The 27,108-nt window shown below is 38.8% G+C and overlaps 1 long non-coding RNA gene across 1 annotated transcript in view; it reads right to left on the bottom strand.

The window, feature by feature from the left end:
* Positions 1-10,052: 10,052 nt before the first annotated feature.
* LOC112551975 overlaps positions 10,053-27,108 on the bottom strand; it is a 135,058-nt gene continuing 118,002 nt past the window's right edge. The window contains exon 3 of the long non-coding RNA XR_003096335.1: positions 10,053-10,565. This is a non-coding gene — a long non-coding RNA (uncharacterized LOC112551975). The remainder of the gene's footprint in view (positions 10,566-27,108) is intronic.

Here is a 27,108-nt window from a genome sequence, read left to right on the forward strand (position 1 = left end):
ATGCTAAGATAGATAAGATAATATTATATCTTATCTATAGGTAAGATAGATAGGATAATATGGTACCTGACTGACAATATCAACATTTAAAATGTTGCCTAAAACCCTTACTTTCCAAGAGTAGCAAGCATGTAGCCACAGCTATTGACTTAGGTGAGAGCTTCTGAATATGGAACGCTGTTAGGCCATTTATTGACCCCTTTATAAAAATCGTGGCCATCATCTTCAAAGCATTAGACAAACATTACTTAATCTCATGCGAAGGTTGTGTAGAGTAAGTTAGTGTTATCCCCATGATAGAACAACACATCATGGGCGCATGAAGAAGCTTGTGTGAGGTAAAGCAGGGCAGGCTTTACGCCTGCCTTCTGCTCTGTACTAGCTGCCTGTGTACATGCTCTGACACTGCAGTAGGCTACCTCTTTCACTGAGGGGCAAACTACCATATATATATATTTTTTTACCATGGAGTAAGTGTGCACACTTGGGTTGTCATCTCTCAATTGACCTGTCAAACCCAGTGGTGTTTCATAAGATCATAACAGCTGATGCACTGTAAAGTCTGGCAGTACCTTTTTGGTATGCCCATTTCCTGAGATTATATATGTCCTTGGGAAAGTCACTGAGTTGGTGGCTAAAGTGGGATTAGCACTCAGATTTCAGGCTTTGGCAGGAATGAGTATTCTGCTCTCTGAGCCACACTGCTTAAAGTAGAACAGGCTGTGTACAAAATCCTGGAGGTGCTTGTTCACACAGGCACACTGCTAGCACTAATTAATTAGTTTGCAAAGCACTTGAAAGGACATGCTGCATTTATATAGCATCTTCAGTACCAAAGATACTGCGCAAAACCAAATTGTATTTTATTTCATCATACCTTTATTCTCTCAGTCTTCCCTTATCTCTTTTTATATTAACCTTATTTTTTTTTACCTTCCTTCAATGAAAAAGGACAATTTGTTCCTTAACTGCAAATTGAGCTTATAACACATCCACCCACCCACTCAGACACCACTGGGTTCGACATGTCAGTTGCAATCTATGAAGGCAACTCAACTGAAGTTTCAGAAGCTGCTACACACTTCTACATAACAGATGTGTAAAGTTTTCCCAGTAGATCTAATTCTCAAGACATGCTGCTACAAATATAACTCTAAATTGTTTTCCCTCCTTAATGACATCATTTGCATGACCGTTTTGTGATATACCATAAAGGAACCAAGACATAGAAGTGTCTGAAGTGACTGAATATATGTTATTTTAGATTTACTGCTTCTACCTTATATGTCTACAATAAAACACGAGCATTTTTATAATGAAGTAAAGGGAAGTGATGGGGCAGGGGGAGGAAGAAAGTTCCTACAACTGATAGTTACAAATTAAAAGAACATCAATATGCAAGTGAAGAAAAGATCATATTAATCATGCCTGTAGCTACCTATAATCCTATCTGGAAAAAACCCTGCCAAGAGCAAAGGAAAATAACAGGCTGGGTGGGGAGCTTAGTATTTTTCTTTAAATGGAGAGCTGTAACCTACTGGACACTGATTTAAGGCTAAATCTTTGGGAGATGAAATACTACTTTGCAGTGTTTTATGAACTCTCTAAAGCTTGTATTTTAAATTTGGCCAAGAGTTGCTAAGTATCTGCCTGAAGGGGCTCCAGAGAAAGGGCTTTGGACCTGTGGGACTTCTTCATGCATCTTCCATATGACTACATGATTGTATTATTCGTGTTACTGAAGGACCTAGACATCCTAAATCATGATTAAGACCCCACTGGGCTAAGCAATGTACAAACCAGAACAAAATGACTGTCCCTACCCCAAGCAACTTAATTTGTGCACAGGACAAGAGCCAACAATAGGATAGTGACATGAGTGAACACAAGAAAACAATGAGATAATACTGCTCAATATGATAGAGGGTTGTCTTTGTACCCTAAAGCCTAACTATCATCAAGTTTTTTGTAAGCATCACAGAAAGAAGAGGTTTGAAGAAGGATGATAACAGCATTCCGCATATTTACAGGGAGATCCACCTCCACATGTGTCGTTGCATGGGAGAAAGCCAAAAGATGCTTGTCTGAATCACAGGTCAATCAAAAGCGGGAATCACAGTTTTGCTCGTGAACAAAATACAACAGTTAAGGTGTGGATATGCTATGAAGAGTCATAATAGTGTGACTACATTACTTTTGATGTGATAGTGAAAGGAGGGAGGCAAAGGAAAGATATTGTGGTCAGAATAATAAGGGAGGAGAAAGATCTTTGCAGCAGTATTTGAATGGACAGGGTAAGAACAAGACTGCATCTGTCACAGCCAGAGAAAACAACATACTATAATATTTGGGATACGAGTGCTTGGATAAGAATGTTAGCATTTTGGAGGGATGTAAAAGGTGATATGTTAGAGAAAGAATCTGCAAGATTTAGACATGCAAGCTGGAGGTGATGCCCAAGGTACAGGCCTGAGTCACAGGCAGGACCATGATATTGTCAAAAGTGACTTGGAAAACATATGAAAGAAGAGGGAGATCAAGAGCTCCGTGCTAGTTCTGTTAAGCTTGACCTGACATGAGGAGATACCAGAAACAGGCCAAAATGTTAGGAAAGAAAGAGGTCTGGAGTAGAGAAACAAACACATCTATATAGAGATGACAACTAAATTTGTGTTGGTGGGTAAGATATAGTGCAGCTGAAAAGGGGACCAAGGAGAAAGCTTAGTGGGAGTTCCTAGGAGTGGAAGGAGGGTTGGGGGGATTGGTTACGTCATTTCTGAACTATTTCCCCTGGGAAGAAGTCTGAAAGATCCTGAATGGATGACCAAACTGGAATCATGAGAAGTGAACTTGTGATGTTGAAAAATAGTTGGGGATTGCGGGAAGAGAATTCAGTTATGTTGAAATAGAGTTGTTTACTTAGGAAGCTGAAAACCTTATCTCTGGGAGAGTGAGAAGTTAGGTAAGACGACACTGTAGATAACTGTGATCTGTTTAGAGACCAAGGAAATTCGAGAGATGGGAAAAGAATGGGAAGGAAGGAGGGAGATAGTCATAAAATGGCACAGGATGGGCAGAAGCTATGACTCCCTGACAATTTGATACCTACCATTCAAGTGTAAGAAATAAAAATATAGGCATATTTTGTTGTTTAAAAGAATAAATGTGTTTAAGGTAGAAGGTGGCATATTTAAGTGGATTGTGGAGTTTTTATTTTAGGGAGAAATTACAGAAGTGGTATAAGAGCTACCTGGTCTGAAAAGACCACCATAAAAGGTTTCTTGAGACATATGGCTATCAGTTGGTCTACCCGTCTAGCCATTGTAATTGTTATTAAGAAGGTAACATTTATTGATAGGAAATAATATGACACAACAATTTAAAAGGTGGTTTTATACAGGCCTTAAAACCAAATTTAAGATTCCAGCTGAGTGGATGATTTCTACTATTTCTCACCTCAGAATACCATTTTTAACTAACTTTTTATATACATAACAACAATTACAAGCCAGTAAGATGACATGTAGGAAAAAGCTTTTAAACTACAGGTGAACAGTAATTACATTAACATGAGAAAGTTAGAACTATTTGAAAGATGACATAATAACTTTGCACAATTAGGACACAGTCCTCAACTATGTGATTAAAAAAAAACCACTTGGAAAAAAGCTTGCCAATTGCATAGTAAAAAGAAGATTTACCTACTGTGTCTGGAGGCTAAGCCATCAATTTCTTTAGACTTTAAACCTTCAATGAAAGTGTTTCTATTGAGAAGGACTACATAAAAGTAGTATACATTTACTCCAAAGACCATGCTTCACAGTTGATAACTGGAAGCCTGCTACAGGACTATTTAAAAGTCTCTTTCAGCATAGAAACAAAGCTAAAACTACACAAACTACAATGTGTTTTTAAAATAAATTGCATTTAAGGTAGTTCTACTCAACTTATGAGTAAGGATTCAAACTGATATCAGTTTTGTATTTTTATTTGGCCATTCCAATGCCTCTCATTATTGTAAAGGAACAAAATGGGATACTGGTGGTACTGAATTATGTCCCACAGATTTTGTGTCTGAATATTAGAGATGTGCCTAATCAGGCGTAACTTCCCTCTGAAGAAAAAACATGAATAGGTCCTTGGGGGGCAACAGTAACTTAAGTAACTGTCCACAAAGGATTTATATTAGGGATGTGTGAAGCAGGCCCTTTTCGATTTGGATTTGGCCTGAATTTGGGACAGTAATTCGATTTGTTGATTTGGATCACTGTCCCCGATTCCATTCAGCCAAATCCGAATCCAAAGATTCAATGCCAATTTGGAGAATCAGTGATTCGGACACAGACACAGATTTAAAAGTTAGTTTGTTGTTGTTATTGTTGTTTTTTTTTGGGGGGGGGGGTTGTTTGTTTTGTTTTGGGGTTGTTTTTTTTTATTTTTTACATGCCTTGGAGTTAGCAGGCACAGTTTGTAAACGCTGTGATGCTGGGGCACATGGAGCGTCCCACAGGAGTGCAGTGGGGCCCTCCATGTGCTTGGTGGCAAACAAGGAAGTGGCCCGTAAGTGCTTCTGGTCCACTTCCAGGTCTGCTGCCGAGTGCACTGGGGAGCCCTGTGTGCTTGTGTGGGACACTCCATGCGCCTCAGCATCACAGCATTGACGAGCCTCTGCTACCTAGAGGTATGTAGACACAGCTATAAATGTTTTTTCTACGTCCGAATCTCCGAATCTTTCCAAATTGATTCGGAGATTTCCAATTTGATTCAAAGAGATTAAAAGGTCCTCTGATTTGATTCAGATGTGGAGATTCAGCCACTGAATCGGGCCAAATCTTCGCCAAATCGAATCAGGGACTGACACTTTGCACAGACCTAATTTATATGGCTGTAAAATTAGTTCTTGCTTATGATGTAAACGGTTAGCCAGTATAACTGCACTGACAAATCCTTCAACTATAGCAGAAGCTTATATCAGCAAACAAGTGATTTTACCAGTATAATCATTAATAGTTCTCCATGTGAAATTAATTACACTGTCCAAAGCACTTCTTCTGATAAGAGAATTTCACTTATAACGGAGCTTTGCTGATATTGAGGTTTCTGCCACCTTTTCCTCTAAAAGAACCCAATACCTATAACTGGGGACCTATGCAATTCGTGATTTTGCAGGTTGCAAAGAAATTGCGAAACCTGGCATTGTCCACAAAACCTGAAATTTTTTTTTAAAAGGGCTAAAAGTAAAATGCTGGCTCTCCAGTGGGAGCTGGCAGTCTTCAAGGAGCAGCAGCAGCACAGACTGCAAGGGAGGAAGTGGGGGTGGGGAGAGCTGCTGGTGTGAAGGTGAGCAGCCAAGATGGCAGCCACCCCCAACCCTTGCTGCTGATTTGCTGAAAGGGCTTCCCACTGCACAGCCCCACCCCTATCTGCCAATCAGCAATGAAAGGCAGGGCCACATGACAGACAGCCCTCTCAATCAATCAGTAGTGAGGATGTGGCCACCAGGGTCCCTTGGCCAGAAGCGTGTCTGTTGGGGACGGGGGAAGAAACCCCTGCTGCCCTAAGTCCATGAAAATAGTATCTGGCCCCATTTTTGGCCCACGAAATTGACTACCTGCCTCCTCACTTTCGGTAATATCCTCCAAAAATGTCTTGCATTCCAGTGACTGTAGGGAAACTGCAAGCCTACCAGTAAAATTCTGTAAAGCAACATTAGATGAGAGGAAGACATACAGAAAATGTTATGCATTATAGACACACACACATGCACATAAATGTATGGACATATGTTTATTATATATATACTTAAAGAATATTTGAGCAGTTTGGAAAGGTTACTGTGGAATAACTTCCACATTTGAGGGAGAGAAAAACCAAGACATTTACAGAGTTACATATTACTCACAGAAGCAGGGCACATCATCTCTTTATTGTTAATTGCTTTAGGATGTGAGAAGCAGCTCCTTCTTCCTGGGAACCAGGTTATGAAGAAGAGGAAGAACAAAAATCAAGAATCATTTAATAGTTTATTGCTTAGCTTGCATAAGCTTATGTAACTGCACGAGTGAAGCCCTCACCTCGCGGAAGCCAATGGCAAAATTTTTATTGCCTTCAGCAGAGTTCAGATTTTACCATGTTACTCATTAGAAGCATAAAGAATTATAAAGCACAGATTCTGAAAAAAACTGTTGAGTCCAAATTTCTATTACAGTGAGAAGAAAGAAAAAGTATTGTTGTTGTTTGACAAATTTACTAACAGGCTAATGAAATGTCTGCTAAAGTATTCAATCAAAAAAATCAAGTGCAAGTGCTCCAACCTAAAATTCTCAGATTGTTCTCTGCTGCCATACTGACTTTCTATTTCTATCTTGCAATTTTTGCAGAGACGGGTTAAACCAAAAGTTTATATACAGTCGATCCTACCCAAACAGAGGAACAAACGGCTTCAGTTTTGCTTTGGACCCATACATGCAAGCTTTGTGTAGATCCTGACGCTTCATAAATATTATCTGAAAATCTGGCCTTCCTGCTCGGTCTTCCTCATCAATATTTAACCATTTAATCATGCTGACCCCCAACTTTCACTATATACTTTCTAATTTCTTAATAGGTTCCTTTTTTCTTTCTCCTAAGCTATCCCCCACATATTGGGAAATCTCCCAGTTGATATCAGCTCACTCTTTTCCAATATATTTCTTAAAATATGTCATGTTCATTCATTACATAAAAATCCTAAACTTGTTAACAGTGTCTACAGGACTACTCTTGTAAAAATATGCATACGTGTAAGCATTTGCAGGAATGAGGCCTTAGAAGTGAATTGAAAATATCAATATAATGTCATTTTTTTCTAAATAAAAATGTTTCTTAATGTCAATATAATGTCAAAATAATGTCATTTTTTTCTAAATAAAATGTATCTATGTTGAATAATTGCTGAATACATGCTGAATAAAGTGAGCCCTTTAAGTTAATTTTGTTACTCGTTTTTCTAATTTAGGCTTTGGAAATGTGTGTGTGTTTGCTAGCTCCTACTTTTGGTTAATTTTCAACATTCATTCTGTTGGTAATAATATATTTATTGCTATATTATGCTAGAGGCGAGAGCTTCCATTATGGTTAAGATTCACTTTTAATCCAAATTTCACAAAAATGCTTAAAACATTTTAAAGCTACCATGCTGTGTATGAATTATAAGTATTGAATTTCAAAAATATAGAACAAAGGGACTCCTTCTACTACAGACATAGCCAATTTTTGGTGTCACAACAGCTGTAAAGAAGAGCCTGGGACATCACTCCAAGTGTGAGTTGGAGGCTTCCATTACAGACACAAGAAGTAAGGGAAGCGGTTAGCAAGAGATAGTCCTGAGAATTTATTGTCTCTGGGAAGAAAAAAAACAGCAATAAAATACAAATACAAAAATGTTCCTTTATTCTGTTTATTTGTGGTGTTCAATAAGCTATAATGTCTTCGTTACACAGACAGATCACCCTTCAAAGGTATTTCAAAAGAAGACTGTGTCAACCAAAGGCAGCAATCAAATCAAAGGTAAAATGCCTAACTGCCAATGTAAGATGAAACACGCCCTCCCCCGAACGCAGATAAGGATTAAAGGATTTATCTTTGTGCCCATAAAAAGCTATCCGATTTATTTTTGAAGAATCAATAGAAAAATAAAGTTCAAAACTTTAGTGGCTGAAGCTGACTTGTTATGCATAGAGCCTAAGCAAACCCTCATAAGAGAGATTGGTTTCTTTTATCTTCAAAAAAAGACTCCTTTTACATTCTCCTCCAAGCACCATCATTTAAAAAAAAATCTTTTTAAAAATAGCAGCGCCAGGATTTGATGTCAAAACTTGTGAATAAGAGAACAGAATAATAAATAGTATACACTACTCGCACTTAAATTCAGAACAAAGGATTTAGGTGGATTTTTTTTTTTTTTTACTAAAATAAAATTTAAACACCAAATATTTGTAGAAACATACTTAAGTAAAAAACATGGAACTCGGAGATGTGATTGAGTCTCAAATGAAACAAACTACAAGGCTGCAAACTCTCTTGCTAATATTGGCTGACCAGGCTCCTCATTTTCAAACCATGTCTAAATACCTGTAGAGGGGCGTCCATTATCCAGCTGGAAAGGAAGACAATTTCAGAAAGACTTGTCAAGGGGCAAAACCTTCCCCTCCATGATTAGACTGTGGGCAAGAGGTACAGCTGGCATGAGAGGGTGGTGCTGGCTGGAGTTGGGGAGGAGAGAAGTCTTGCAGTATATGTTGCTTCCACTAAAATCAGGCACAAAAGACTGATTTGTACTGCCAGCAGAGCATGCTCCGTAACACCCAATTCCAACTCTAATTCTGCAATCACTACCTGAACCCATTTCCTGAATGTTCTAACAGTGATTCGATTAGCATTTCCTAATTTCTACTAAAGTGCATTTTGCCCATTTTTTGTTTCCTGGAATTCTGGAACTAACTGCCTACAGTTTTCAGAAGTTGTGTTACATTATTTTGGGTTATTGGTTCTGTCCATATTGGTCTAAGGACACAGGCAGACAAGGTTCTTTGGGTAAATATGATATCTTTTATTAGACCAACTAAATAGTTGGAAAAGCTGTTCTTTACAAGCTTTTGGGCACAAACACCCTTCTTCAGGCATAAGGAGAGTTTGCTGGTGTTTGTGTGCTCTTTTGGGTGGAATAGAAGCTTAAGCCAATATGCAAAATGCAGGTCTGTGAAAATGGCAAATACATAGCAGGGAAGATCAGAAGGGATGGGATTCATGGGCAAAACACAGGTAGGCTGCGGGGAGGACACAAAAGAGGGGAATATTGACCGGTGATAAAATGTAACTGGTAAAATGTAGAGAGGTTACCTGTGGTGAAAGCCCTTTTGCAATTTCCTTTTAGACACCATGATCAAGTTCCAGAATGGTGAAATACAAACCACCACATACAAGAAACCCAAAGACCAACATACATATCTACCAAAGCCAACAATCACTCTAACAATACCAAGAAAGCTGTAATATACAGCCAAGCCCTCCACTACCACCAAATTTGCACTGAGAACACTCGCAATCATCACTTCACAAATCTCAAAAGGGCTTTCACTCAACAAGGACACACTGCCTGAGAGAGAGATCACACTTTTGAAAGAGCCACCTGGATACCATGTGAAGAACTGCTACAGTACAAAAAGAAAATCCCCATGAATTGCACACCATTAGTTATGACATACCATCCTTCCCTGGAACCTATGTGGAGAATCCTCAAACAACTGCAACCCATACTGGAAGACCCAATTCTTAAAGAGATCTTCCCAGAACCACCCAGCCTAGCCTTTAAAATGGGCACTAAACCTCATCACCAGAAGCAAACTTTTTATAGTCCAAAGCACATCAAGTGGATCCAGACCATGCCGGGACAAGAAATGTAAAACCTAACACCACATCTCCAGCACTTTCACAATAACTGTGCCCCACAAAACCACCACCATTCCTAGATCTTATACCTGCACCTCCAGAAATGTAATCCCTCATCCAGTGCACTACATGTCTGATACAAACTATGTAGGGGAAACCAAACAACCATGCACTGGAATGAACGCACCCCAAAAATCTATCAAAGACAAAAATACCAATTACCTATGGGTGCACATTTCTCACAAAACAACCACTCTCTCTCTCTAATCTCCCAGTTCTAATCCGCAAGGGGAATTTACAAAACGCCTATGAACTTCACTACTGGATACAAAAAAATCATGAAGCAAATGTAGACATTAGATTTTTGGCACATTATAACCTGCCTGCCATCTGGCAACCACAGGTAACCTCTACATTTTACCAGTTACGCTTTATCATTGGCTGACATTCCCTCTTTTGTGTCCCCCCTCCACTTACCTGTCTCCTGTCCATTAACTCCCACCCCCTCTGATCTTCTTTGCTATGCATTTGCATTTCTACAGACCTGCATTTTGCATATTGGCTTAAGCTTCCATTGCACTTAAGAGAGTACACAAACACCAGCAGACTCTCCCTATGCCCAAGAAGGGCTCAAAAGCTTGTAAAGAGACATGATTATAGGATCTAACTCTGCTCAGACCCTAAATATTAGAGCACATTACATGGGAGGTGCTTGTGCTCAGTGAAAATAAACAATGCAACTACTGAAAGAAGAGAGGACATTTTTCAAATATCAGATGAGAAGAGTTATGGAATCCAATTTAGTCAATTTCCAGTCATACAGTGTTCGTTTCAATACCAGATGGCTCAAAAGCCTTTCCTCGTATGAACAATACTTTTCTTTAATAACCAGATGACAGGTGTGAAAGGTTGTGTTATGATTCTCGACTGTAGGAGGTTTCTTGGAGCACATGTGTAACCACCTCATTGCCACATCAGGAAGTGCTTCAGTGAGATATATTCCATGTCTACTCCACACATTTTCACCTGAACTGCAAACAATGTAGCTGCCTTATTAGGGTGGTGGGTATGTAGAAATACTCTGTCTCTCTCTGTGGCACTCCATGGCACAATATGGAACTTGTCGAGGTATGTCCCTAGAAACAGATAATGCCTGTAAGACAAATTTGCATCACCACTTCAAACTTGTCTTCCTACAATAATCTCTCTTTCACATATCTCTTCCAGGATCTTCCAGGCCAGCTATAGCTTAACATGGCCCACACTGAATTCCTTATCTTTCCTCCAAGCTCTCTCCACTCCCATTCTCTGGCTCTACTGGCAATGACACTTCCCTCTGCCAATTAGGCCTTCAGCTTAGAAGTCTTTGGACTTATCTATTCCTCCTTGCTCTCTACATTTAAGTCACATCTAAATCCTATTACTTTCACCTATATTAAATCTTCAAAAACAAACTCTTCTTGCCACTTAGAATTTAACAAAGTTTTTCTCTTCTATCTTGACAAATATGGTATTTAATCCCTTCTTTCTGGCCCTCCTGATGTCCATGTTCCTTTCAAGGCATACAACACAATTTGGCCATTAAATACATCTTATCCAAGAAAAAATGTCTTCCATTTAAGCCAGCTATCTCAAGTTACTGCTATCTTTCACATTAACAGCTTTACATGCGATTGCCATTTCTGAAAACTATGCGACAAACCTATTAGAAATTTTCTGAGTTAATAAAAGCTTGTTGGATAACTTGTAATTTGGTGGTTTATTGGGAGTTCACTTTCCTAGGAATTACAAATATTGCTATCCCCTGGTGTCCTGAACAGTGCATCCACCTACTCACCTGGTACCAAAAAGAAATAGGTTCTAATAAGCTGTGATCACAGATGTTATAGCATCCTAGAACACACAATCTAACCAGGCCCATATATTCAGGAGTGTTAGAGTGATGTTGCAGCTGCGACAGTCCAGAAATTAGGTAAGAGACAAATATTTCTTAGGGTTTTATCTTCCATTGGACCAACTGCACACGCTGGTATAGAGTTTTTAGAAAATGAAGGATAATCTCTCTACATACAGATTTCATGCCTGCAGAGTAACATCTGAAGATGGGGGTTGTGCCAAGAGGTCAATGTCTGACTGGTTGCAAAATGGCCTGAAAGCAATAGAAGGATTTTTTTTTTTTAAGCTGTAATGAAGAATCATACAGAAACTGAGATATCATCTGAGAGTCATAGAGTAACAAATTTACTCTTAATCCATTCTGAGGAAAGCAAGAAAATTTCTATCTTCTATGGTCACCTTGCTAACTTGAATAGAGACGCCTAGGAAAGGATCCTTACAGGCACCTTAGTAATAAACTAAGTGGTCAAATGTTTCAGTTACAGGATGAATCAACCCAACTTGGGTCCCAGAAAGACTGGTGTTCCCAACCTGGCCCACTGCTGCTTCTTCCCACTGCCCAGCCATTTTGTTAGATAAATCCCAGCTCCACGGGCTGGATCAAATGGCTCTGTGGGCCAGATCTGGCCCTCAGGCTCTATGTTGCCAACCCCTGAACTCAGAAACTGTGGAAAGGAACTGAAATCATTTGTACTTTTGAGATCCACTCAGTAACGTAATCAGTGGGGTCAGCAGTTAATTTATGAAAATAACCAGTTTTATATAAAACTTGTCAGAAAATAATAACAGCCAATTCTATTTCATTCCTGATTTCATTTGAAAATTCATTAGCTTTGCAGGTTGCTCTAGTTCCATTTGTTCAGTATGCAAAACTCTACAGCAAATCTCAACTTGAAATAATATCTCTATATCAAAGAGCTGATATAGGAAAACTGCTTGCCTGAGAGACTGGCCAGAGGCCTGCTTGGTCAACAGTTTCAAGACTCCTAATTCCAGGTTTCTTTTTTGAAGGCAAGAGACAAAATCTTTGGACAGGTTCCAAAACCATTCAGTAGTATGTTACACAAAAGCCAGTGGGTAATTGTACCTATACATGACTGATTGTAAATGACAGATGTATGTGTTTTTGGGGTGATGGATACACTAGTCCAGGTTTAGCAAACCTGCAAAATCAATGGTAATTCACCAATGTATGGATTAGTATTTGTGTATGGCTTATAAGGATAAATTTGTTTTTTGTGTTAGCTGCAGATTTGCTTTTGATAAGAGTGTAAGCTTATCATACATTACTGAAACTGGCATAGCTAACATGGGCCAGCTACCTTTCAAGAACGCTCAACACTCACCTGCTAATCTTCTATGGCAAACTGTCAAATGGAGTACACTCTTGCGCTGCAGCTAAGAAGCGGTACAAGGACACGCTAAAGGTGTCCCAAGAGTTTCAGTATCAACCCAGAGTCATGGGAGTAAGTCATTTGCAACCGTCCATCCTGGAGGTCATCAATCCAGAACAGAGCACTGGCCTTCAAACAGCAATGCACAGAAAAAGCAATGAAGAAACGCACAGCTGGAAAAATGAAAACCTCTCACCCAGTTCTCAATGCTTTTCTGCCCCTGCTGCAGCAGATTGTTCAAGGCAAAGATTGGGCTTATAAATCACCTATGTACCCATGCAACCTAGCCTCCACTCCCTCCTTTCTCTTTCCTCTCTTTTCCCCTTTTCTCTCTCTCCCCGTTTCTTTCCCATTTATTTTCTCTCTTCTCGCCCTGCCTGCACTGGATGCGGTCATCTTTTCCTGCATCCAGGACAAGAAGCTACAGAAGAAACACTTTTTCTGAACTACAAAGATAGAAATACTTTAAGAAATGTTAACTCTTTAAAAGACTGCACATCACACTAGATAGCAAAACAGTTCAGCGTCTACAATACTCACTACACAACAACCTTTTGACCTAGGCAGTTCACAGTACGGACACTAACAGCTCCAATCACAGGAGCTCTATTGGACTATATACTAAAAGACTCCCTGTTGATATGTTGAGGTAAGAGGGTAGCGAATTGTGTCTGCCACAGTTATGGGGGACACAGTCTTCCTGACAGTTGTTAAACTGGGGTTTTAATGAAGGGAAAAAGCAACACCTTTCCTAGCACAGAATCAGAGCTGTCAGCCTCTAGCAGGTCCTTTAGGGCACCAGTGCAGGGAACTTTCCAGGCAGTTAAAAAAAACAACAAAAAACCAAATTAACAGGATTCTAAGCCAGTTTCACCTGTGCTATGCAGAACCCTGTAGGCAACACAAGCTGTCAAGAATCAGGTCAGTATCATGTTGCTGCTGCTGCTGCTTCCTGGGAATCAGTGGCAGTAAAAGCAAAGACTGGGTAAATATTTTTCAAAATTACTACTAGGTTTTGGGTGTCCAACTTAGGGCATTTAAAAAAGGGTCAGACCTTCAGAGGATGAGTGGTCAGATTATTCTGAAAACAAGCCCCTTTATGGTGCATTGAATTAGATGTGCAAACCATTACTTACCTTGGCAAATCCTGAACTTGAGATATTAATTGGAAGGGATGATACAAGAAAAAGAAAAAGGTCTAAAAGGGGTAGACACTGACAGTATTTTTTCCTTTCAGTAATGAGGAAATGCAGCAGGAGAAGAGAGAGAATGCCAGATGACAGAGATGCAGGTACAAGCTTTATATTTGCCATGCTGGACTTATACAACAGGGTCAAAAGATAACACCATGGTAGAAAACTAAGCACCTTTTTCCAGAGCTGGTCTAAAGGCAGAACCTTGCTTCTTGCCCTGGACATTGGGCCTTCTTATATTAATTTAGGCCCTTAGCTATAGTGTCTTGCGCATTTTTTCAAACTGTAGTTACAGATGGGAGGATAGAAGTAAAGATGTGTGTAAATGGGTAGATGACTGGATATAGGTCAGCAATGCAGAGAGATTGATGGGGAAAGTTACAAAGGAGATTTGAAGGGGTAAGTAAACCAGACAGAAAAATATAGAGAAGGTAAATATGGAAGTTTAAAGAGAAAGGAAAGAGTAAACAATAGACCCTGAAACAATGAAGAACAAAGATGTTGTCTTACAATTTTATACTCCTGCCTCACATCACAGTATTTGTCTTCCAACAACAATAGCACTGGTAGACCTTCAGTCTCTTTAGCTCTTTCCCCTTTTGAGGGTCAAAACTCAAAGGTACTTTGTTATTTGTAGAGGAATTATATTCTATGGTGTACTATAGGAAAGAACAGAGAAAAAAAATTGGAACTGTACCAGGTGAATAAAGAAAAAAGGAAGAGAGTCTTTGTAAGTTAGATTTTTAACATCTGTTAAAAAGAAATGTGTTATAATGTTACATACTAGGCAATACATTACTGTTTTAAATATACAAGGACTTCAGTGTTATTTGTATGACAGCACCGTCCTTTTGGCTAAGTGTTTTTCAAACATGACAAAGAAATAGGCCTTGTACCCAGCAGCTTACATTGTAAATGTAAGCTGTATCAATGTACCACATGTAAAATGTACATCTTTGTAAAATGTACCAATACCTTTATTTTCCAAATTCTGTTCAGATACATTTATTGTGATGGCCTCCGCTGCTTAAAAGAAAGGCAGTTTGGTCTAGGGGATAAAGCACTGAACTGTGACTCGGGGGACAAGTAATTTTGCATTGGTGTGGCTCCACTTCTTTTCACGTCCATTTAGATTGAAGACTCTTTAATGTACTAGTGTACAGAACAGAGGACAATGGGACTGGAATGGCTATCCATGTGTTGCTTTAATACTACTGCATTGGGAAGTTGGCCACAGCTAAAGGCAGGAAGGGGTGGAAGGATGGAGCAGGGATTGGGGAGGGGCTGACTAGAAAGGGCTGATACTCCAGCCAGTATTTAGAAAAAATCAGAGGGCATGCCCCCACAAGCAGGAACGTGCATTTCCCCAGGGACAAGTAGGAGCAGCACACCTTGTGCTGTTCCTATGTGGCCCCAGGAACGCCTGTGCCACGTGCGCTCTGTCTGGCACAAGGCACACTGCCCCAGGTAGGGTAGGGGAGACTTAGGCCAATAACTGTGCTGGCCCCAGCAGCCTTACCTAGGGTCCTGGGGGCCTCTGGGAGTTGCAGCCACAGCACCCCTGCAGCAGAGAGCCTGACCGGCAGCCAGAGTGCAGCTCTGGCCAGACAGGCTCTGGTTTTGGGTAGCGAGTCCTGCTGCCATGTGTCACCCCACATTTTTTTATTTTATTTATTTATTTATTTTTTTTAGTAGTTTTTCCTTTCAGTAACGAGTAATGAGTTTTTTGGACCCTGGGACTTTGCAACATGGGGAATGCCTGTAGGTGTGATGTGTGGCATGTGGCATCACAGACAGGTCTGCAGTGCCACATACTGCACATCTGCACTTGTCTGGACACACCCAGAGGTTCCTAGCTAAAGGATCTTGCTTTTCTACTTAGTGTCAAACCACAACCCAGATCTGAAGAAAAGAAAGAATTTTTTTCTAAACCAGATTGGTAAGAACTGTGGGGACTTCTGCCTCTCTCTGCAGTCTGGAATAGGGGCCCTTTCTGAGGATTGCTTGAGTTTCCTCTGTCATTGCAGTGGCAGAAGACTGGCAGTACCCTTGTCATCCTTATTTTTACCTATGGCATGCTGTAGGTTTTTCTTGAAATGTCTGATTTTGTGCTTTGTTGTGGTTTGTGAGGGTTTTACACGACTATTTGGGGGAATGCTAGGGGAACTGGCTGTCTGAGAATGCAGGAGATGGGACTTGATGGCCCAAGAGACCTAACAATCTTAACTTCCAAAAAGCTTTGAGCTAAAGAGTTCCTAAAACTTAAAAAAAAATTCAAATGCTGAACCAAATTTTGGCTTTCAGACTCATCTCTAGTAAACTGACTTTACATCTTTTACTAGTTATTATTTTGCAGGTTTTAAGCTACAAAACTGGCTATCTTACTAGATAGCTATCTTTCACATAACTGACCAAAATTTGAAATAAAATCCTTTTGATAAGTTACTGTAGGGATAATACGTATTTGAAGCCATGCTTATATGTTGGCATTCAGAATTATGTACCATATACATTTATATAAGTAAAGTAATACTTGATGTAATTAACATTCCAAAAAGACAATTATAAAAACTCGACAGAACATCAAAATAGCCTTTACTACTATGGCTTGTGCAATGTTTCCACAGCACAGTCTGTCAAATACTATAAGCTAATATTTCACTGAAATAAAGGAGACCGCAGAGTGACTTTAACGCATCACAGGATAACATACAGCATACAATGTAATGATAAATTAATGCCTATAATATACAAATTTACAACATGAATGAGCTAGGTTAGCAACTTTAAATGTTTTAGGGAAAAAACATTTACTACAATGGGCATGTGTGGGTGAAATGGGCATACAAAAGGCACTGAAAAAGGAATCTTGTTATGAAGAATCTCCTGAAACAACAGTGTCCAGGACTATCACTGATAATTATACTTTAATGGCATATGTCACCTGACCTATTAAACACAGGTTTCTATATACACTTGGTTTAAATTGATTTTTGTAATAGGAGTTTGAATTAGAAAGTATACCATTTCCCCAAATTTGCTTTTCATTTGCTATTCCTGAAGTACATATGCAAACAGAGATATAATGATGAGAACAGAAAGAAAAAGGTATAGGTGTATCCCACATAACATACTGTAACTTTCCATGTCTGTCTTTAGCGCCTCACTTAGGTTTTATGGCAGGAGCCACACTGCCTTCTGCCCTACGGGCCAACAGCTTGCCCACGACCCACGCTACCAGGAGCATGGAAATGTCTTGCCTGCCATGACTTTGATGTAACTGGGAATTTTAGGAGATGTTATCTGATTTCCAGTCCAGTGATGCTCAACAGTCCCAGCTCCTAGTGGGCTAACATGGGCCTCTGCCTCCCCTACACCCCGCCTAGCACCACCCTGTTGTTTCACGGATGTTGAATGTAATGGTGCCTTCTATGGCCGCCTCTATTCCTCTGACAGCGTCAGGGGTTTCTTCAGGTTTCAATATCTCCTGCTATGTCACAATACAGCCTGTCTTAAAGCAATCTAACTTTAGAGAAGGGCAGGAGCTGGAGCTGCTGCCGCTCCCATTCTCCACTCAGAGTTCTGTCACCAATCACTTCTTGCTTCTTTCCTTTCAGGCTTGCTGGGACTCCACATTAACCCCTTGTCATCTGGATCCCACCGTCTCAGCTCAGAGAGGTGATGTGACCCCTCAGTCATGTCTAGGTGCCAGTCCTTTTGCTGAAGGCTGCCACCAGTTGCCCCTTCCAGAGCCTTTGGCTTTCCTGTGTCGCTCCATATGCTGCTGGGAACCCATTTCTGGTTCTGGCTTGGTTTTGGCACACAGCAGCTTTGAATCTACCAGAGAAGCCTGGCCTGCCAATTGGTACTGGCACACACACACAAAGGGCGTCCATGCCGGGGGTGGCTGCTCCTCTGTATCGGATGTCCACTCCATCGTCAGCTGCCGCTGGGAGTGCAGTTGTGTCCTTTGCAAGTTTGTAGGTGCAGCAGACGCGTCTGCCCTCCCACACACACAAACTTCTTTAATTGTCAGAATCCCCTTCCAAGCATCAAAACCATGCACATCTCATTTGCTGTGTACACTAGTACAGTTAGCACACCTAACTGATTTTGGCTATCAGTTAAGTATTATGGTAGGGAACATGTCCTCACTTGTACCTTGAGGCTCTCTGCCTCATCCAGGTATGACAGATTTTGGAGAATAAGGAGAAAACAACTTTTGAGAACATGGTGTTCTCTCCATACACGGTACTTGCATTGTTAGCTAGTGGAAAAATGAGAGGGGCAGTGTTATGATCTTATCCTAGAAGGCTACAGAACCCATTAGCAAAGTCTCATCCCCCGAGAACAAGATTCAGGACCGAGTCTGGTCTCTACACAGGAAGAGTACGATCAAAACACCCAGCAGATACTAGCAGTAGATGCTAACTGTTTCTGACCATATTAATCATTTCAATTGTAGTAATGCCTGGAGGCTCTATCATGATTAGGCCTCCATTAAAATAGGTCTTATGCAACCATTTATTATGAGACAGAATCTGTCACAGAGAGCTTAAAAATTAAAAGTAAAAGAAATCACTGTCCCAATCATGCAAGAACCAAACCTAATTCAATTTACATATATATTTATAGAGTTCTAGTAAAGTACTAATAAAATATCTGTAAAATGACAAATATCACCTTTCAGCAATCCTTACTATCCAACTCAAGGGTAGGTGAGAAAAAAAACAAAACAAAACTTACGGACACTGTTATTTTACTTATTTTGAGGCAATCCTTGGACTTTACACTCAGATAAATAGGCATCTCGCTGGGGTCATCTAAACCCAGCCCTCTTTCCTGCCTATGCAGGGGGTCGGACTCAATGATCTATTGAGGTCCCTTCCGACTCTAACATCTATGAATCTATGAATCAGATACATTTCATTTGCGTTAGCAATACTAAAAATCATAGGGTGTACATGTACAAATCCCACAGAATAAACATTCGGGTAATACCTTAAGTACCTATGACTGTTTTCTTAGCGTCTCTCAGTGCTAGAAGACTATAAAAATGCATTAACCTTAAGAATAATCTTTCCTCCTTAGATCTGACATTGCTTAAAGTACAGCAAAATTCACTTAGGTATGGAACAGTAAAAAGACATAATACCTTAATAAATCAAAGCTATTGTAGCTGTACTTGTTAGTAGAAGTCAGATTACTATATATACCCAACCTCTGTCTGGATATCTTTTTAGGAAACTTTAATATGCAAAAAAGGCTGGTACCATTGGGTTATAATGGGATGTTTACTACAACAGAAAAGACACTAAAAAACACATTTAACTGTATAAGAATGTATCTTAAACATAATAGGCAATAAATGATTCTTATCCAACTGCCTATCTGGCATGTAATTGCTGAAACACTACCTTTGATAGCATACTTCTGTATTTTTACTATACCTATTCTTGGGAAATAGGAACCAAGTTTTCATTTTCTATCACCACAGTGTAGTTTAATGGGAAAGTTTATTAAGGACTTGATGGAAACTGAGACAGGCCAGAGCCACATCTCAGAGATAAGCAAGTTGTATTATATAGAAGTCAAAATGCAGAAGTCAGAAGTATTATACAGAAATCAGAACGTGTAATATTTATTTCTTAACAATGTATAGTTTTAATACTTTTTATTTTAAAAATCACTTACAACATTCCCTTATAAAACTTTGTTGACAACAGACTGAAACATAATTAATTTAATTCTATTTAAAGCATTTGCAAAGAAAGAGGACAACTTTTTAGACCGCTTTCTATATGACCGGTTGCTGAAATTGAATACATTTGCTTCCCCTACCCAGAAGAAATACAACTGAATAAAAGGGGCACGTATAGTAAAACAACACATTTCTTATTCATAATGATATAAACATCCTTACTGTAAATTACAATGTCAATTCTAGGTTCACGTCAGTCTTTCTAGTGGCACCAAAAAAACCCCAACCTGTTATTTGAAGAAGAAAAATCTATGTCTAAACTCTTGGAGCAACAGGACAGCACACTCATTACCAAGCACAGAACATGCTAACTTGTAAAATATAGACACAACCACTTATTTGAGATAGGCATGAGACAAAAAGCTATTCAGTATTTTATAGCTATAGGATATCAGTCCAATTAGTTAATTGAGTTATGTATACATGTGCTCTGGGGTGGGGAAGGAGGCAGTTTTAAACAGAACAGCTCTCAGGGGCTGCTGTAATTAAAATGCCTGCAGTGTCTTGTGTGTTCAGTGTCCTACACTTCAAAATGGCAGTGGGGGCACTTTAACTACAGCTCATTGAAGCTTTAACTGAAGTTTTAGTTAAAGCGCCCCCACCACCATTTTGAAATGTGGGGACACTGAATACACAAGACACTGTGGGCATTTTAGTTAAAGCATCCCCACTGCCATTTTGAAGTGTGGGATACTGAATACACAGTACACTGCAGGCATTCAATGAGCTTTAATTAAAGCGCCCCCACTGCCATTTTAAAATGTAGGGACGCTGAATAAAAGTGACACTGAGGCTGCTGGAGCATTCTAATTGGAACGCTCCAGCACACTCGATTAATCAAGTCTGCTCAATCAAGCAGACTCAAGTAATCAAGTCTGCTCTGACATGTCGAAGCAGGGATCGGGCATGTGCATAGGTGCCCAAGCTCTCCATTTTGAATTAAAACATTCTGTATTTGTTAAGTATTTTATTCAAGTAAGGATTTTAACTGCCAGCTTTCCACAACCATCACCAGTGTCTCCATCTTGTGCTTTTTTAGAGAATCAGGTCACAAAAGGTCACAAAAATAACTAGAGAATTACTTTAAGGAAGAGCTTTTCTGACATTAACGGGGAGAGATCAACTTAAACACCAATAGAAACATGGTTACTTGGCAATTCTGAGAATACAGTGGAAAATGCTATACACATTCCAGTTCCTTTACATTCTGGTTTGTCACTATCTAGACCTAATTGTTGCTATTCAGGAAAGTTAACAGTTAAAACAATTTACAGAAATAAAAGCACAGACAAAAGGCAGAAAACCTACACGGACACTGTTCTACACAGGAACGAGATAATCTTAAAAACAATCTTTCTGCTGTGTATGGTACCAGAACCAGGAAACGTACATATTTGTAACTTATAATTGGTGAAACATTTTAACAAAGGTATTTAGACAGAATACCTTTTCTTTTGAATCATCATTTATTGAAACATACTACATACACACACGCACACACCCATTTACTTATAAAGTTGAACAAGCAACTGATTCAAAAGTACTTTTATGGGTATCTACCCAGAAGGTTATATGGCTTTAGCTTTAATGTTTTAGAAGTGAACAAATTTATTTTGTAGTGTTATAAATGGTACAAACCCAGGACTTAATTACTACGTAATGGGAAAAACAGAAAGCCACATTAAAATAGCTACCATTTCTTACACCTTTCTGATACTAGCTGAGGCAGTAGACTGTTACCTCAGACGCATAGTGGCAGAGAGCCAGCTGGATGACTAGTGACTTAATACACAAGTTTGCGTGTGCTCTATATTGTGACACAGACAAAGGCATGAACTTTGTTTCAGTGGTCAGGTGCAGTAGTTGACTATCTTCATATGAAACATAGATATTTTTGTACAACTTATTTTCTTCCCTTACAAATAAATCTATACTGTTTTATTAGAAAAGTTCAGTACAACTGATGTCATAAACCTAAAAGTGGTTCAATTAGATTCCTACAAAATTTTAGTATTTATATTAGAATTCTTGGAATCAGAAAAAAGACTGCCACACACATTATTTCATTCCATTATAAAAGGCAATTCTTACAATAAACAAGGCTTTGGGCCAGAATTTGGCCTTTAGGAACAATATGCATATAAGCAGCAAAGGGCATGCTGCAATTTACCAATTTAGGTCTTGGTTTCTTCAGTCACTGAATAGGAAATTCAGAGAGTAAAACAAAGAATCCACCCAAACATGAAGGCTACAAGCATCTCTGTTGAAAGAACAATACCTTATTACTACTCATTCCTCAGTCTCTTTGCCAAAAAAAAAATACTTATTGTCCTGATCTAATTATACAGCCTCACTCAAAATTATTTTTTAAAATGATCTATTATTTACTAGATTCATCTTCCTATCCAGAAAGTCGTATGTGCTCTTAATTTAATTGTTCTGCAAAAAGATCCAGATTAATGCAATACTGACATCACCATAACAAAAGGGAACCAATAAAATGACTCGCATGCACAGGCTCAAGATTTCACATGAAAGCAATTTCCCATTATAAATATACTCTATTTCCCTGCTAAATCCACTCTGTAATGATATGTTTTGTAATCTGATGGCTATCCCACTGGAGTACACATGCTATTAATGAAAGCAAGATCAAATTAAATAGATGACATGATTAACAGTATTCATTTCATGCATGACTGTGTTTTACCGGAGAGATAAAGACCTGAAAGTAATTACCATTAACTGAAACTCCTTCACTGACCTCTGCTTGCAGCTAGCAGTCCTTAAGTACTGATGTTTTATAACAAAGACCAATGCCTTTCATCTGTAGGCTCTCTTTTATGCTACAAGCTGAGTACCTTCACCGTTGCATGAACACAGTACCTCTGTATCTATGTCTGTAATGCAGCATAAAGATTACTGTGGAAACCTATCAAACTGGCAAGCAGCAATGTTAGCAGCCAATGAGAGAAAGGCACATGCAGAATCCAGCACATGCGCTCTGAGGCTCAGATACTGTCACCACTGTTTAGCAGGCTGCTAATCTAATTATAGCTGTTTGCTAGCCTAGTGCTGTTGAAGCAGAGCACAGGAAGAAATGAACTTTCAATAAATTAAGCCTTTAGACAAAATTGCCAATGTTAAGCATTTAACTTTAGGTCTTCTATAAATTGAAACTAAAATTTGCATAGTAAAACTGGTGTAGAAGCTTTGTTTTTTCCTGACCTCTGAAAACATGAGAAATATTTAGCAGCATGCTTTCAGAAACTAACTTCTTATAGTGCATTCATTACATCTGATACAGGATTAAAATGATGAAAATGCAGTCGTTTATTCCACCTTTATAAACTCTTATATATGCATTATCAACTTGTTCAAAATGTACACAGTGCAAGCTGCTTGTGTTACAAAACTTACCATTAACAACTTAGACTCAAAAATCAACAAGGTACTTAAGAATGTGGCTTCCAGCATGTGAATAATCCAACCAAAGGCTTGCATTTAGATTATATATGTGATTAAGTCCTCAGATGACTTGGGGTCTTGCGTATATTGGTAAACAATAGCTGTAATCAATCTTTGGAACAACTACAATGGAATGCCAAGCACATTGCTGCTGTCGTGCAAAACAACTAATCAATATGGAAAATATTAAATATGAACTCCACAAATGTATGGTGAATATAATCCAACATATTTTAAAATGCATCTAATTTATTCACATTTAGTTCCATAAAATAATGTTACAGACTCTCAAACAAAGCAATTTTTTTTTTTTATGCATCTGATTTTTAAAAATGCTGGAGAAGTTCCATAATTCATAATTTTACATTCTGTGTTTCAGGCATACAATAATAATAAGAAAGCATAAGTATCTAAAATTTAGTAGTTTTTGATACTGCAAGTCAAATTTTGTTTTTGTCAACACTATAATACACTATTTTATACAGTTTTCAAAGGATCACATGCAGTTAAAATTCAAGTGATCACAATTTTCAAACTTGAGTGTCTAAAATTAATGGAACACTAAGTAAACAGAACAGCCTGATTTTTAGAGGGGTTGAATGATAAGGGGGCTTAACTTTAATGTAACCCAGCAGATTGCTTTGGTGCTCATCACTGCTAAAGATACGGTTCCTTTTTTTTTTTTTTTTTTTTTTAAGATATCCAAATATACAAGCATTTGGCAATGGTGTTTAAAATGCTTACACATGCCTATTTATTCATATGTAAAACAACTCCCCCTCACATAGGCCTAAAACTCACTGCATTAATTTTTTACTTTCTTATCACTAGCACCATACAATATTAACCACTCTCATACTGTATGGTATTAAAGGTTTATAAATGTTTTTGATATATCATTCTTATGTTGGCAGCAAAAATGAAATTTGCTACTCCATAAAAGTGGTTAGCACAAGACTTTCATATAGTATCAGCACAAGTCCAAATTTACTGATAATATGTAAATAACTGAATCACAATTTTCTTACAGTGAAAACTTTATAAATACCTGTTATGCTGTACAAGTACTAGATTACATTTCTAAAAGGTACAAATGTTCAAAATTACATATGGCCAGGGATCAAAAGTAGAATGCAGTCAGCATGACATTCCATCCTTGCCTTCAACTTCTGTTCATTATTGATCACATTCTAACAAAGTTGAGGTACCCACTACCATATCCCTAAATCAAAACGAGACAAAAAGACAAACAACATATCCTCATCTTGGAGGATTATGGATTTTCTTTTCTTTTTTAAAAGCCTTCCTCGGAGAGCAAAAAGATTCCAGTTATGCTTCTATCTTCTTGGGATCTCTAAGTTTTTTTATTTGTGTTCATCACAATACTGTAGAAATAATTATGTTCAACACTGCATTAAGTCAGGTCAGTAAGAGGGACAAAGGTATACAAAAGTTAAAAAACTAGTTTTTAGCAGCACTGAGCATTCATGTCTCCAACTGAAAATGATTAGATGTATAGGCATTTAAGAACAAATCCCTCTAGAAATTGTCTAAAATCTTTGTGCCAATCTTTGTGGCAAAAAAACAATTTTCCTGAAGCCTAACGCTATAACATAATACCTATCAAGGCTCAGTGCCTGTATATTATCAAGCAAAACATAAAAAGCTCAAAAAATTCAAGAGGCCTCTTTTTTAACAGCTCTTTTACCTAGTACAGAATCAAGCATTCACAGCTTACCCAGACTCATGGCTTTTATGTATGAGGGAACTCCCTCCCCACACACATCTTACCATCCTCTTTCTGTGAACAGATTGCCAAGAATATTAGGCATTTGTCTTACACTAGGGTGTAAGTAGCCTGTTCTCATTAAAAGTTTTGATGCAAAAAAGGGACTTCGCAAATAGGTCCTTTTGATAAAGGCCATAACTCAGATGTAACCACAGTAGCGATATCAAATGATGCCAGTATAAGCCATCATGATGCAACTGATACAGTTTTGTAGTAATAAAAGTGTAGCTGAACCACTCCAACTTATAACTGAACTACAGGGTCAAAGTTCAAGTGATTTAGCTAACTTGTATTGCTACAGCCTCATGCAGCTATAACAACATAACAGCTGATGCACGCTCCTTAGCAGCAGCTGTCCCTCCCCTTTTAAAAAGTGGCTAAAACATAAGTTTCTCTATCCTCTGACAAGGTTCTTTGGGTGACTCTTTTATTAGACCAACTTAAGTTAACTTAAGTTGGTCTAATAAAAAGATATCAGATTCACCCAAAGAACCTGGTCTGCCTATGTCCTTAGACCAACACGGCAAAAAACTACACCCCTCTATCCTCTCAGATTCTGGTAGATACAAACTTTTCTAATAAGCAGTAGCAACAACTACCTGGATGGAAGGGAATTAGGAAGGAGAGGAGTTCAAGGAAAGGAGGCAGTGCAAAGAAACTCAGTTTCTAAAAAGGTTTGTTGAAGATGGTATCTAAGGAAGCAGACTGCTATGTTGTAATACTTCCTAAAGGAGTTTTCTAGGTATAGGTATGTTAGTTGCTGGGACTGTGGAGTGTTATTTAAAACAAGCAGTCTAACAATTTCAGAACTCTACAAAAAGTCTGTGTACAGGCCGTCTTAAAATAACCAGACCTGTCCCTAAAGAAGGATTCATCTATACCAGTGAAGTACCTCTTATTCTTTGTGGGAAGGGCTATGGAACTTGGTTATCCTATACTATTCATGACTTAGTTTTAGACAGATGATACATCTAGCTACTAAATTAAGGAAGCAATGTGTTAGAACGAAAAGTTTTTCTCAGGTTTAACTGCATATGAAGTTGAGTTTAGTTTAAATGGTTTCATATTTGGCAGGAAATCTAATTTATTAAATCTGAAAGTTACGGATAGGAAGTTACTCAAAAAACTATCCATAAACATTTTGAGTAACTTCCTCTTGGGACCCTATCAATTAAGTTGTTGAATGCCATCAGGTCTCACTTAAAATTTGTAAGAGCATAGGTCTCTTAGGACCTCTCTGAGGTGCCTAGCACCTTATAGTAATGAGCCCTGAGTTGTTCTCAAGCAATGATGAAGTGCGCTTCTTAGCTGCTTCATCCTGTCTTGTACTTCCACACAAATCTGTTCTCATATTAAGAAATGCAGGAGAATGAAAAACAAACTTTGAAGAACAAAAACAATCATTTTTAAGAGCTTGATATTTTGTCCTATTCATTAGCTAAGGTCAAAGAATGCTACAAAACTACACTTTCTATCTAAAACATGAAACAACATTCTTAGTCTTAAAAGTTAATTCAGAAAAAAATATTTTCTCTTAAGAAAGGGAACTGCTACATTTCATTCTTTAGTCCTTGCACTAATGTTTGCCTCGATTTTAAACATTCAAATACAAGTCTGCCATAAAGAGAACGAATTTAGCTATGCCACCTCTGTGGTCAGCTTCTGGCCATTTGTCAGCAGGGCTATGGACACATTCAAAAAGTCCAAGCCTGAATTGATTCAATCTTTGCAGGTTAGTCTAAACTGTGCAGCTTAAACTGCTGAATAACTGGACAGACATTCTCTGTTAAATTAAGAAATGCAGTCACATTTCTGCAGTGGCTCAAGCCAGAAGCCAGGGGGTACCAGAGCATGCCTGCCAACCACTGGCAAAGGGGAGGGAAGAGAGACACCCTCCAAGGCTTTCACTCCTCCATGCTGAAGCAGAGGGGGCATGGCTAGGCATCAGCCATGGCTAGCACACCACATTGGATGCCAGTCACCAGCCTGGGGTGGGGCAGCTGCTACCAGACTGAGCAGTGAGGATGGGGAAAAAGTCCTCTCTCTGAAGCAAGCATGTATTGAACGCATCAGTTTGCAAAGCATATAACACGGAACTACCAAAAATCTTCACTTAAGCTAAGATACAGCCCAGTAAAACACAGCATACACAACTCAGTCTAACATAAAATATAAACC

Source organism: Alligator sinensis, unplaced genomic scaffold, assembly GCF_000455745.1.
Source record: "Alligator sinensis unplaced genomic scaffold, ASM45574v1 scaffold281_4, whole genome shotgun sequence".
Taxonomy (NCBI): Eukaryota; Metazoa; Chordata; order Crocodylia; family Alligatoridae; genus Alligator; species Alligator sinensis.